The sequence below is a fragment of the Pinus tabuliformis genome, chromosome 4_1, assembly GCF_031772625.1.
Source record: "Pinus tabuliformis cultivar Carrire ecotype Pingquan chromosome 4_1, CPIR1, whole genome shotgun sequence".
NCBI classification, from domain to species: domain Eukaryota; kingdom Viridiplantae; phylum Streptophyta; class Pinopsida; order Pinales; family Pinaceae; genus Pinus; species Pinus tabuliformis.
In genome coordinates, this window is record NC_142303.1 from 146,775,031 (window position 1) to 146,789,912 (window position 14,882).

The window sequence follows — 14,882 nt, forward strand, 5'->3', positions numbered from 1 at the left end:
TTAAGTTAGTTTGCTTTCCTCTGTTATAAATAAAGCGTCTTTGAACGCTGGATAGTTAGTCGTTGTTGTAATCGCTTTGTAATTTTGAGCTCCCCCTGTACTTTTACATTTACTGTCAATACATGAGAAGACTGTTTTACACTTAAGCGTATAACTGCTCCTTGAACCGGCTGAAGTAGGCAGAGGGCCCCTGTTTGCTGAAGTCCTGTATAGTAATCTTTAATTTCTTGCATTTCTTTTTCTGATTTCATGTATAATAGCTGTACAGATGTCTTTTAATTGCTGCATTTTTATTTCTTTTCGACATGTATATTAGCTGTACATAAACTTTGAATTCTGCTGATTTACATTTCTGCACTTTTGTTCATGACTGATCAGTGTGTTATGTAGGTTTCTTAGGCAAGCCCGGGACAATTTTCTTTCTTTTCTTTTCATAGCTAGTGGCATGTGTGATCATCTTGTCTAGGCTGCTGACCTTTATTTTTCTGCAGGTCGATTTTCATTAGTATCATTTCTTTAACTTGCACTTTACTTTCTGCTCAGTAGTTATCAAGTTGTTCATTTATTGATGGTTCTTTTTCTATAATCAACTAACTTTACTGGAGCCAAAATATCACTTAGTGCAGCTTGGTTTATTTTGCTTTAAGACTCACATTACTGACTTGTTCATAATTGTTCTGACATGATTAAGAAAAAGTTAAAATAGTGTGATTTGTCTCACTTAAATTTCACATTGATTAGATTTAAATGAAGAGTTAAAATAGTGTAAAGTAGTGTAAAGTAGTTGTTCTTGCTTTTAATTGAGTTAATATAGATTTCATTTTCATTTTCATCAGCAGCAGAGATACTGGGCCGATGCCATTAGTCCTTTATTTGATTTTAAGCTTTGATTTTATTGCAGTTGTTGTTCAAGCTTTCTTGTAGAATACTTTTTAAGTTTTGAGAAATCATTTAGAGCTCACCACAATCATCCACATTTCACTTGCTTTATTCCATTTCCATCACATCATAGTAGGAAAGATACATTTGAAAACAAACTTAAAAAAGCTAAAAACGACAAAAGATTAAGAAAACAGTTACCTAAGTACATATAGTACACCTCACTTCATCAGCTTACGAGCCCCGGGTTGACATTTAAAAGTTGCAATTTAGACATCACTAAATTGACCAAACAATGACGACTTGGTTTCCATCTTGATGGTTGTCTCGCTGGGCGATTTGGGTGATGATATGTTGAAGTTTTAACCCACGATGGTTGTTTCTTTACTTCACCCTGCTGTGGTGCCCGTTGTGGTGTCTTCTTTTTCAATATGACTTCAACCACTGAGCCCTCGTCTAATGTATTATCACCTATAACCTTTTCTTCTGCAGCCTCTGTTTGTGTTTGATTGTTGATCATCAAAGGCTCATCATCTGATGTGTCAGTCCCTTGAACATCTTCTGCTTCAGCTTCCTTGGACTCTACCTGCTTATTAATGGAAATATCATGTAATGTAATTTTCTTCTTTTTATACCAGAGCTTCAGGAATTTCTTCTGCACATTAATATTGGTAGTACCCACTAATTCCATCCAAGGGTATCCCAAAACAACATCCATGTTATTCGTATCTGAAGCATAAAAATCACCATGAAACACATACTTATCCATAGAAAGCTTCAAATCCTTATAGATTTGAACATCCTTATCATCAACCTGTGTATGTTCAATTTGTTTTGCTGGGACTTGCAATTTTTTTGCCAAATTAACACTAATAAAATTATGTTTACAACTAGGATTGATAGAAACAATGATCTTCTCTTTCTGAATCAATCCATGAATCTGCAATAAGGATATACCAGTAGGAAGTAACCCTTTAGGTTCCATAGTTTCCTTCTTTTCTGTAAAAATAAAATCTTTGCTAGGCAATGTGACCTGACGAGCTAACTGGCAAGCCTCCGTCCACGTGGAAGGGTGGTGAAGTAGAACTTGAGCTTTGATGGCTTCTTTAAGACCGAAGATAAAACAGTCCTTGTAGAATGTATCTGTGAGACCCCTAGTGCGGAAGGCTAAGGCTTCAAAAGCGGTAATATATTCCTCCACTGTACCAGTCTGTCGGAGCTTAGTGAGACGACCCAAAAAAGAGTCTTCCTGTTCAAAGCGATCTAGGCCCGCCATCACAAAAATATTGGCGAAAAATTGAAATGGTCACAAATCCGTCAATATTGCTCAGAATCCCTATTATAACCTGTTTTTAGAAATGGAACAATCATTCTGCATCTGCCCATGTGATAAAAATCCTGATCCAGGCACTAGAATTCCAGATCTGCTCTGCTACTCTCCCACCGTCACCCAAAATGTCTGCAAAAAGAGAGGATTTTAAATCAGCGATATCTCCCTCATCCGGACTCCGATTCGACTGATTTTTTTTTGAAATTAGGTGTTTTTTCACAAATATTCCATATCTACAATTAGATCTTGCAGATCTTGCACCAGGACTTCTAGATCTGCGCCGCAAAACTCGCTGCTCTGAAAATTGTCTGCAACCCCACTGATTTTTAAATCAGCGATATCTCCTTCATCCGGACTTCGATTCAACTAATTTTTTTTGTTTTGAATTTGGGTATTTTTTCACAAGGAATACAAATCTGCAATTAGATTCTGCAGATCTAGCACCAAAACGTATAGATCTGATCTGCAAATTCGCCACCCAAAAATCCCTGCAAAAAATTAAAAAACAATTCTCCACTTTTGTGCCCAAGAAAGTGCTCTGATACCACTTGTTGTAGCTCCGATACCAATTGTTGTATATCTGATCCAAAGATATTATGATAATAGACTAAACCCAAGAAATAACAAGATCAAAATAGATAGAATTGATTCTTTATTATCAAAACCCTTACGGTAGGGCAACACCATACATTCACTCCTTAAGGAATGAGAACACTCCACAAGCCATATGCCTGTTCCTACAATAATCCTTCCCTTCATATCCCTCCATGTGGAGTCTCTAGCCTCTATATAGGCGTCATACATACAATACCATGGGTCATTACCATGGTTCCCTCATACCATCAACTAATACCATGGGCCCATTACATTATTATTAACTACTTATGGTCCCTTACATGACATGGGTTAACCACCTTATTTATTACTATGGCCCATCCCATTATTACATTATTACCTTGGGTACCTCCCTTGGTACCCCATATTATCCCCCCTAGGTATATAACAGACTGGCTCAAGATGCAAAGAAAGTTGTAGGACCACCTATAGCCAAACGCAGGTAGAGACAATCACTTGATCGATACACTGGATACATGGCTCTTGTGAGCAAATGTGTTGTGACTGAGCCATCCTCTTTCGAGGAAGCTGTGAAGGATCATGCATGGGTAGATGCCATGGTGGAAGAGTATGATTTGATTGTCAGAAATAGTGCATGGGAGATTGTCCCAAGACTGGAAGGGAAATCAATGGTGGGTTCGAGATGGATCTACAAACTTAAGCAGGTAGCTGATGGGAGTGTGGAGAAGTACAAGGCAAGATTTTTTGCCCGAGGCTTTTCACAGATAGAGGGGATTGATTATGAGGAGACCTTTGCACCTGTCACAAGGTATTCTTCCATATAGACGATTCTTGCTCTCTCAGCGCAGATGGGGTGGCACATTCATTAGATGGATGTGAAGACTGTGTTCCTCAACGGAGTCATTGAGGAGGAGGTGTACATAGAACAACCCAAAGGTTTCGAGATCTTCAACAACGAGTCGCATGTGTGCAGGCTCAAGAGAGCGTTGTATGGGTTGAAACAAGCACCACGTGCTTGGTACACTCAGATAGACAATTATTTCACTAGACTTGGATTCTCCAAGAGTGAGGCGGATCCTAACCTATACCAGATTGTGGTGGAGGGTAAGTTACTTATCATTGTACTTTATGTAGATGATTTGATTCTAACGGGTGATGAGCTGTTGATACTTTCATGCAAGGATGATCTTGCTAAGGAGTTTGAGATGAAGGACTTGAGCCTCCTTCATTATTTCCTGGGATTGGAAATCTGGCAATGCAGTGATGGACTATTTGTTTCTCAGGGTAAGTATGCTCATGAGATACTGGAGAAGTTCAACATGCATGGCTGCAAGCCTGTTGATACTCCTCTTCCTGGAGGTTGGAGGAAGGAGGATGCCACTTCGGCAGAAGAAGTGGATGCCACTTTGGCAGAAGAAGTGGATGCCACTGTTTATTGACAGTTGGTGGGGTCGCTTATGTATCTGGTCAATACACAACCCGATATATGCTATGCTGCTAACCAGCTTTCACAAGCTATGGTTAAGCCAACCAAGCTCTTCTGGAAGGCACGCAAGCATGTATTGCGTTATCTCAGAGGCACATCGGGATATGGATTGTGGTACAGATAGGAGGATGAGGTGAAGCTATGTGGCTTCACGGATGCAGATTGGGCAGCGAGCCCAACAGACAGAAAGAGCACATCTGGAGGGGTCTTCAGTATCGGGTCGACAGCAGTTTCTTGGTATAGTAGGAAGCAGAGATCCGTGGCACTCAGTTCAACAAAGGCTGAGTATATGGCAGCAAGTTTGGCTGCATGCGAGGCTATATGGATGAGGAAGATTCTGGTCGGGTTGTTCGGTTCATACTTGGAGCCTACTGTGATTTACCGTGATAACCAGAGTTGCATTAAACTCTTGGCTAATCCTGTATTTCATGATAGATCTAAGCACATTGACATCAGGTACCATCATATCAGAGATTGTGTGCAGCGGAGAATCATGTTACTTTCATACATTCACACGGAGGATCAGGATGCTGATATTGTAGGAATTTACAGGGTAAGTTCCTCAGAAAGAACACCAAAAGGACACCGCTCACAACCAGATCAAAGATCAATACACCAGTATTTTTGACGTGGTTAAAACCCTCAAAGAGGGAAACAGTCCACGGCCTGCGCCAACGTGGCTACTACAGGCAATTTATTAATCAAAGAATGAAAATTTACATAAGCTTCTCTCATGCACGGATTACACGAACAATGACCCTCCATGCGCTTTAAATAGAACTCATGGACCAATCGGGTGTCAAGCCACGGATCAAGTGTCGGTAATACCGAGGAGAGAGTGAACCGTCGGATCACTACATATCGTGACCGTTAGATTTTAAGCTACAAATTGTACAACGGTAAAGAAACACACTTTACCTAACTCTATACCTAACTCTAGACTAGACCAAGTTGAACTTAACTATATCCTATGTGTCGGAATATCCTAACATCCCCCCTTAAGAACAACTTGGGATAGGATTGAAGGATTTACAAATATGACACAATAGGAGAAGGAAGGAGGCACTAGAGCCTATCCCCCCTTAGTGACAACTTCCTGAACTCCAAGCATATATCGAAGTTTAGTGAACTTTGCCTCTGTGAGAGCCTTTGTGAAGATGTCTGCAACCTGATCATCTGTTGAACAATATTTCACTTCAAGAACATGGTCATGAATGAGCTTTCTGATGAAGTGAATGTGTAGTTCAATGTGTTTGCTGCGATGCTGGACTGGATCTTTGCATAGCTGAATGGCACTTTGATTATCACACCAAAGTGTGGTTGGATGCTGCTGCTCAAAGCCAAACTCTGATAGGATCTGACGAAGCCACAAGGCTTCCTTACTAGCTTCCACGGCACCACGATACTCTACTTCAGCTGACGAAAGAGAAATGGCAGCCTGTTTCTTACAAGCCCATGTAATAGGTCCTGAACCAAGAGTGAAGACATAACCGACAGTAGACTTCCGATCATCAGGGTCACCAGCCCAATCAGAATCAGTGAAACCAACTAATAGAGGAGCTGCTTTGGCACTGTAATGAATCCCAAACTGTACTGTACCTCGAACATAACGAAGTATTCTTTTGGCTGCTTTCCAATGGCTTTCACGGGGGTTTTGCATAAAACGAGCAACAAGGCCAACAACAAAGGAAAGGTCAGGACGAGTATGGGTTAAATACAAGAGTTTTCCTACAAGTTGACGGTATAAGGTAGCATCAACTTCAGGAGAAGTACAAGAGACTGAAAGTTTGACTCCAGACTGAAAGGGAGAAGGGGCTGGCTTACAGTCTTCCATGTGAAAATGACGAAGAATATCACAAGCATACTTGGACTAGGAAAGGGAAATACCCTCCTTGGATTGCAAGACTTGAAGACCGAGAAAATAGTGTAAGTGTCCTAAGTCTGTCATTTCAAATTTCTTTTTAAGGCTGGACTTCACATGGTTTATAAGGTTGGGATCACTACCAGTAAGAATAAGATCATCAACATAAAGAACAAGGATGATAAGAAAGTTGCCCACTTTCTTGGTGTAGACAGTATTGTCAGAATAACACCTAGAAAAGCCAGATTCTAAAAGAAAGCTATCCATTTTGGCATACCATGCCCGAGGAGCTTGCTTGAGACCATAAAGAGATTTCTTAAGTCGACATACAAGGCTGGAGTCTGTTTGGATGAAGCCAATGGGTTGTTCCATATAGATTTCTTCATGCAAGTCCCCATGCAAGAAGGCAGATTTAACATCCATCTGATGGACTTCCCATTTTAAAGAGGCAGCAAGGGAAAGAACAAGGCGGATAGAGTTCATTTTGGCAACAGGGGAGAAGGTTTCAGTGTAGTCAATGCCTTCAACCTGTGAAAAGCCCTTAGCAACAAGACGAGCTTTATGTTTATCAACTTTCCCATCTGGTCCATACTTGGTTCTGTAAACCCATTTACATCTAACAAGTTTGCGTCCCTTTGGTAGAGGAACAAGATCCCATGTATCATTTGCCAACAATGAATGATATTCTTCATTCATAGCTGCTTCCCAATGTGGATTGTCTGAAGCTTCTGCAAAAGTGTCAGGATCATGATTTACTGGAGCTTGAGCCAGTAAAGAAGAGGCTCTTTCAAACTGAGAACGTGTACGTCGCTGATCTGTAGGATCACCGGCAAGATCACCTGCTGCATCCCGAGTAGCACGGACCCATCTTGGAAGTTGAGGATCCTGAGAAGGTGGGGGAGGATTATCATCCTCACTTTCATCATCTGAAGAAGAAATGTTTTCAAAAGTAGAAGAGATAGGAAGAGGTGGCACATCCGCCGGACTAGGCTCGCAGGCCGATTTATTTTCATCAAATTTTACATCTCTTCTAATGATAACATTTTTGGACTTAAATGGAATAAGTCTATAACCTTTTACATCTTCAGAATATCCAAAAAAAGTACATTTCTCACTCTTAGGTTCTAAAGCTTTATGCTTTTCATCTGGAATATGGGCCCATGCTTCACTTCCAAAAACACGAAAGTGACTTACATCTGGTTTAATGGAACTCCAAGCTTCTTCTGGAGTGATATTCTTTAGAACCTTAGTAGGAGTGCGATTTATTATATAATTTGCACAATTAATTGCTTCGGCCCAAAAACTAAGACCGAGTCCTTTAGATTGCAGCATACAATTAGCCATTTCCTTTAAGGTGCGATTTTTCCTTTCAGCTACACCATTTTGTTGTGGAGTGTATGGAACAGTATGTTGCATTTGAATTCCATTTTCAGTGCAAAAGTTGATGAATGTGTTTTTAACATATTCTCCACCATTATCAGTTCTTAGCTTAAGAATTTGATGTCCAGATTGTTTTTCAACAAAGTCTTTGAAGGCCAAAAATGTGTTAAATACTTCGCTCTTGAGTTTTAAGAAGTATACCCAAGTGCATCTGGAGAAATCATCAATGAAAGTTAAGAAATACTTGCAGCCAGAGAATGAAGCAACAGGAAGTGGACCACATAAATCACTGTGCACAAGCTGTAAAGGGGCTGAGGCGTGCCAAGAGGCACGTTTTTCAAAACTGTCCCGATGATGTTTTCCGAGTACACATCCGGAACAAACACCATCTCTGCAAGATACCATAGGAAGACCTGTCACCATATTTTCTTTACATAGATGCTGAAGGGAGCGATAGTTTAAGTGACCAAATCGCTCATGCCAAAGTTTGCTCACTTCATCATTATGAGCAACAAATACTGAGGGAAGATTTGATGACCCAAAGTTGTGAAACTTATACAACCTTGTGGAATCATCAACAATACCAGTAGCTAGAATCTGTTTAGGATCTCTCAGATCCTTGATTACAACATCATGAGGTGAAAATTCAACAATTTTACCTTCACCTGAATGAGTTATCTGATATACAGATAGAAGGTTGCAGGATAAGGTTGGAACACATAATACATCATTAAACTGACCATTGTCTAGATGAACAGTTCCAGTCCCTACAACATTAAGAGATCTATCATCACCAACATATATATTTTTGGTGTTACAATCATTTAAAGAAGAAAACATGGCTTGGTTTTTGGCCATGTGATAAGAGGCTCCAGAATCAATGAGCCACTCATGAGAATGAGAAGAAGAAGATACATTTAATGCATAACCAGACTGAGATGATTGACAGGGACATGCAGAAAGTGCCATTCCTGAAGATGAAGTTGAAGTTGAAGTTGAAGAATGCTCCACATGGATGTTATGTTTCTTCATTGCGGCTTCCAAGGCTTCCATCTTCTTAAAGCATTTAGATTCTAAGTGGCCATCTCGATTACAAAAGTTACAATGTCTATCACTCTTCTTCCATTTGTTTTTATTGGTCTTATCATTTTGCTGAAATGATCTTTCATTTTGAGGCTGAGTTTGCTTAGGACTCTTGTTTGGTTTAGGACCATTCTTTTTAGGATATGACTTCTTAGGATTCTTTGAATTTGGTTGCTGCTGGGCGGCTAACGCTTTCTTGGAAGAGTTTCCAAGATTAAGAAGACCAAGGTGTAAGAGTTTTTCTTGTTCTATTATTAAAGAATCACAAAAAGAGTCAAAGGAAGGGGCCTTGTAGTCTTTTCCTTGACAAATGAAAGCTTCCCTTGTAGAATGGAAGGTGGAAACAAATACAGAGTAGGCTGGTCCCAACTTAGTAAGGATGGAATAAATAAGGTTACTATCTTCTTTCTTAACCTTAACACCTTCCAAGAGATATCTAAGGGTCTTGAATTTGGACAAGAAATCTTCAATGCAAGAAAAATTATTAGGATCCAATGTAAGCAACTCATTTTCAAGTTGATGGGCTCTAATTTCATTTTTAATCCCAAAAACTTTAGTGATTTGTTCCAATGCTTCATGAGGAGTTTCAAGTTCTGCAATATGGAATCTAAGATCAGGAGAAATAGACATCCCTATCAAACCACGTGCTTGATCTTGTCTATTTTCCCATTTTGCAGCCTTGTCTTCATCTTTTGGTTTCTTCTCTTGGCCTGTGGCTATTCTGTAGAGACCTTTACTTCTAAGTAAATCTTCCATGTAGGATATCCATTGGAAGTAGTTAGTGCTGTCAAGAATGACTTGGCATGGACTTTCCATTTAAAAAAAAAAAAAAAAAACTGAAGCTGAAGATGCTGAAAGTAAGTGTTCCAATGAATAAATCTCGAAAAATTAGGCTGTTTTAAAAAAAACGGCTCTGAAAAAGGCTTCCGGATGAAGAAGTTATGGCTTTTTGAAAAAAAATTTGTTGAAGTTGCCGGCAAAGTGCGCGAATGTGCGGGAATGAAATAATCCGCCCCCACAAAATGGAGACTTGAACCCAAGACCTCTACTCTCTTAAAATAGCTTTAAACCAATTGATCTATACAAAAAATGAGAGAGAGAGAGAGAGAGAGAGAGAGAGAGAGAGAGAGGGGCCTTGGTTTGCGTGTTTGCCTTGAGAAAGCTCTTTTTCCCTACAAAACACAAAACACAAAACCCAACACGGACATGCAAAGAAAACGAACCTTATGGCTCGAAGTTAGATTTAGCCAAAAAACTAGATATTTTCAAAAATGAACCTTGCGGCTCAAAGTTAGCTTTAGCCGAAAAACTAAATATTTTTCTCAATGTTTCTGATTTTCCGAGATCACACTAAGGTGCAGGGAAAAGAGCATACGCATGAGAAAAATCTTTCCTTTCTGTTTCTGATTTGCCCAGATCGCACAGAGTCGCAGGGCAAAGAGCATACGCAGAAATGAAAGGTATAGATCCGGTTAAAAAAAAGCTAAATAAGCCGAAACTGAAATAAGCAGAGAGAAAATAACAGTAAACTGCAAATAAAGACTGTATACCTCCAGATCTTAAAAATGACGCAGCTAGGGCTACCGGAAACCTTTTCGCGTGAAACGAAAGGGGTTCCTCACTGGAACAGATGCTCCGAACACAACAGAGCAGTCCTCTCGGCCCGAAAGCAGTCAGAAACAGCAGATCTAGGAAACGGCAGTCGGATGCAGTTCTACCGGCTTCAGATTTGGATCACCAACGGACGCGGCCCTCAAATCGCTCTGATACCATGTAGGAATTTACAGGGTAAGTTCCTCAGAAAGAACACCAAAATGAAACCTCTCACAACCAGATCACAGATCAACACACCAGTATTTTTGACGTGGTTAAAACCCTCAAAGAGGGAAACAGTCCACGGCCTGCGCCAACGTGGCTACTACAGGCAATTTATTAATCAAAGAATGAAAATTTACATAAGCTTCTCTCATGCACGGATTACACGAACAATGACCCTCCATGCGCTTTAAATAGAACTCATGGACCAATCGGGTGTCAAGCCACGGATCAAGTGTCGGTAATACCGAGGAGAGAGTGAACCGTCGGATCACTACATATCGTGACCGTCGGATTGTAAGTTACAAAATGTACAACGGTAAAGAAACACACTTTACCTAACTCTATACCTAACTCTAGACTAGACCAAGTTGAACTTAACTATATCCTATGTGTCGGAATATCCTAACAGATATCTTGACGAAGGCGCTCACTAGGAGCAAATTCGAATACCACCGAGGCAGGATAGGGGTTGCTGATAATCCATATCTTGTTGAGAGGGAGTGTTGAGAATGCAACAAGATGATGGAGCTTAGTGGAAATAAGTCACCTTCACTAAGTGGGCCCACAGGTTATATTTGGTGCAAAGTCTATTTTTAGACATATGGATCATGGTCTATGAGTTGCAGTATGCTATTTGTGGATGATTGGTCATGTCGGTAAAAATAGATGGACTTATATTTTTAGACATATGGGTGGTTTCTATTTTTAGACTGCGAGGGTAAAAATAGAACAATCGAATATTATTGTCTCATAATAATATTTAGACTATAAACATTATCTTATCCTCTTGGAGCACTTCAGTTTGAGCTACAGATGTGGCACATGCAGCTGTGAGAAGGAAATACACTTTCTTTGTGGGTCAGTTGAGCTATTGCATGCAGGACTTCAGTTAGAACTCATGTGGTTGAGTTTTGGTGGAGTTGATTGTGGAGTTGATGGAGTTGTGTTCAGTTTGACTTGGTTGAACTAGTTGTATTTTAGTCTAACTAAAGAATACACTCGTGATGAGTTGTGTGAATTAAATATTAATTAATTCACTAATTATTAACTCATAAAGCAACTGAAGCATACATCAGTTAACTCAGTGCATGTACAGTTCAGTGGAGACAGGTGTTAGAGGTTGAGATTGCTATCAGTTGTGACTATAGATGTGACTATAGTTGTGCATGAGATTCGCACATGCATGGATGGAGATTGCCCATGAGGCTTGCGTAGTATAACCAAAGGAATTCAATTTCACAGAGTGATTGATTCCCTTGCAGGATTGCGCAGTGGAGGCAGGAAAATAGTGGATAAGATTTGAGGCTTCAGATCTGAGCTAGTTTGTGTGTAATAGGTGGAGATAGTACTGAGTACTTGTGAGGAGTATTTTACTATATATTGTTACATGTTCTCTATCATTATAATATACAGATAGTGTGGGGTTTTCAGATGTATGCTTTCCCTGGGTTACATACTGTGTTAATGTGTGCATGCGATTGATGTTTCATTGATTTTAATGCTGCTAAATTGATGATCAACGTAGAGGAGATTATGTATTGTGCATGTATTCCGCAATAGTGTATAATCGGGATAATCTCTGTGAATAAGTGTCATATTATTCAAAATTTCTACATGGTATCGGAGCTGTTGATCATCAGATCTATTATTCAGAAAGTGTTTACATCTTATTTCTTCAGGCAAAGTCTGTAATCGGGCCAGGTAGCCTCTGGATTCATCCTTCCTTTGGAAGGTGAGATATCCGGTAAAATCCCATACAGTCAATCTCTGTACGAGAAATACTTTGTTCTCACGAATTTTAGATCAGAGGTGGTTGAGTTTGGAGCTGGTGGAATTCGAATTTGCAGCAGTGTTTTCTTGGTGTCAACGTGGCAATGTCTTTCAACGGATTTTGATTGGAGTATGCTCTTGAGGGCAGCTCGAACTATATTGCATGGAAGGACAGGATGGAGGCGGCGTTAGATGATAATGGGCTGAAGGAGTTCATAGAGGCTGATGTCCCAAAGCCTACTGATACTGCGCAAGTTTATGCTTGGCAAAAGAAGACAGCAAAGTGTCGAAGGATTCTGTTGGAGGGCATGAAGGATCACATTGTGTCTAGCCTGCATGGAAAGGCTTCTCCATACTTGATGTGGAAAGCATTGACAGATCTATTCCAAAGCAAGAGCGATCAGAGGAAGCTGGCACTCAAGGATAAACTCAGAAACATCAAATGCGAGAAGGGAGACAGTATGCCCAAGTATCTCACGAAGTTCACTCAGTGCAGGGATGAGCTGGGAAGTGTGGGGGTGACTGTCGATGATGAGGACTTGGTGAGCTTGGCTCTCCTTGGTCTTTCGAAGAGTTGGCATTCCTATCAGGACTCTGTCAATGGTCGAGAGAAATTTCCAGGATGGGTATAAGAGGAAAAAGACAAGGAAGAGAAACAATTGTAGTCATATATTGACTTTATCATCAGAAAAGACTCCAAATTGGGAAGGTTGAATGAATATTGACTAAGAGAAGAAAAAATAAATACTAAACTAGACACTTTATTTATGATGCTAAGATATATATATATATATATAATAAAGCCAACACGTTTCATGCATATATTGTTATTGTAGTTCCTCATTTAAGGATTGGTATGGGGCTCATGTGGACCACATAAATAGGAAAAAGACAAGGAAGAGAAAAAATTGTAGTCATATATTGACTTTATCATCAGAAAAGACTCCAAAATGGGAAGGTTGAATGAATATTGACTAAGAGAAGAAAAAAAAAAATACTAAACTAGACACTTTATTTATGATGCTAAGATATATATATATATATATATATATATATATATATATATATAATAAAGCCAACACGTTTCATGCATATATTGTTATTGTAGTTCCTCATTTAAGGATTGGTATGGGGCTCATGTGGACCACATAAATAGGAAAAAGACAAGGAAGAGAAAAAATTGTAGTCATATATTGACTTTATCATTAGAAAAGACTCCAAAATGGGAAGGTTGAATGAATATTGACTAAGAGAAGAAAAAAAAAAATACTAAACTAGACACTTTATTTATGATGCTAAGATATATATATATATATATATATATATATATATATATAATAAAGCCAACACGTTTCATGCATATATTGTTATTGTAGTTCCTCATTTAAGGATTGGTATGGGGCTCATGTGGACCACATAAATAGGAAAAAGACAAGGAAGAGAAAAAATTGTAGTCATATATTGACTTTATCATCAGAAAAGACTCCAAAATGGGAAGGTTGAATGAATATTGACTAAGAGAAGAAAAAAAAAATACTAAACTAGACACTTTATTTATGATGCTAAGATATATATATATATATATATATCTATATATATATTATCTGAATGTTCTTCACATATTTTTAATAATAATCTCTTCATCTTCTTGGAATTGATTTATGGTTAGGTTTTTCACCTCTTTGTGCTAACTAAGTTAAGTTCCTTAGGTAAATATGAACTTTAATATGCATTCTGAAAACAAGGGCCCACTTTAAACATTTGAATATTCCTTTAAATCAACCATTTAAAAAAAAAGTAATTTGCTACTAAGTCATAAATGTTCATGACTGTCATTTAAATTTTTTATGCATGGTATATGCCATTTCACCCATGAAAGTTGTTTGCAAGTTTTTATTCAAATCTATATCTTTCCTAGAGCTCTAGTTTTCCCAATTTGGACATCAGAAACTCAAGTTTGTAGAAATTCCTTGTAGATTCAAACTGCTTATGTGATTTGCTAAAACAAAAGACTTGAATCTACTCTACTCATCAGTGGAAACAATTAATTGATCGAGAAATCACAAAGCATACAAGAGAAAGAATTCAATCAACACATTACACAATGATTTCCTGGGGAAAGACACAACTAAAAACCCTTGCTATCTATATATTGCATTAGTTAAAAAATATGAGAAGATTATAATGCTTTGCTCAAGTCCGAGCAACCTCTACACTATCTCTATCTATATCACAACTTCCTAGACAAGATTTGGTTAATACTTAACCAAATTCCTACTTGCCCAAGTCCCTATTTCCTTGCATTGTTTCCTTGGGAATTAGCCCCTATTAATTAGGGAAATTTCTCAATTGGAATTGCGTAATCCTCATAGGCCTTCCTCTGGCTGCATGCACCACTTGTACAATTTGGATGATTATACAAATGATAGTACACTACCCTTGAACTCCAATATCAACTAGGTAAGTATGATATCTAACATGTATGAGTAATTTATGAGTGAATCATCAGTTAACTGGTTGAACACATGAATCAACACCCCACTTTCTGACCTCCTACTAGTTCATCCATTAGTTGGAACTAGTTTAACTAACTTTAACTCAGTTAAACTAAATTAAGTAATTACAAATCCAAATAAACTCAACCAGGGCTTCTATAAAGTAGGAGACACTCTACATGACTCAATTTATACCCTCAACTT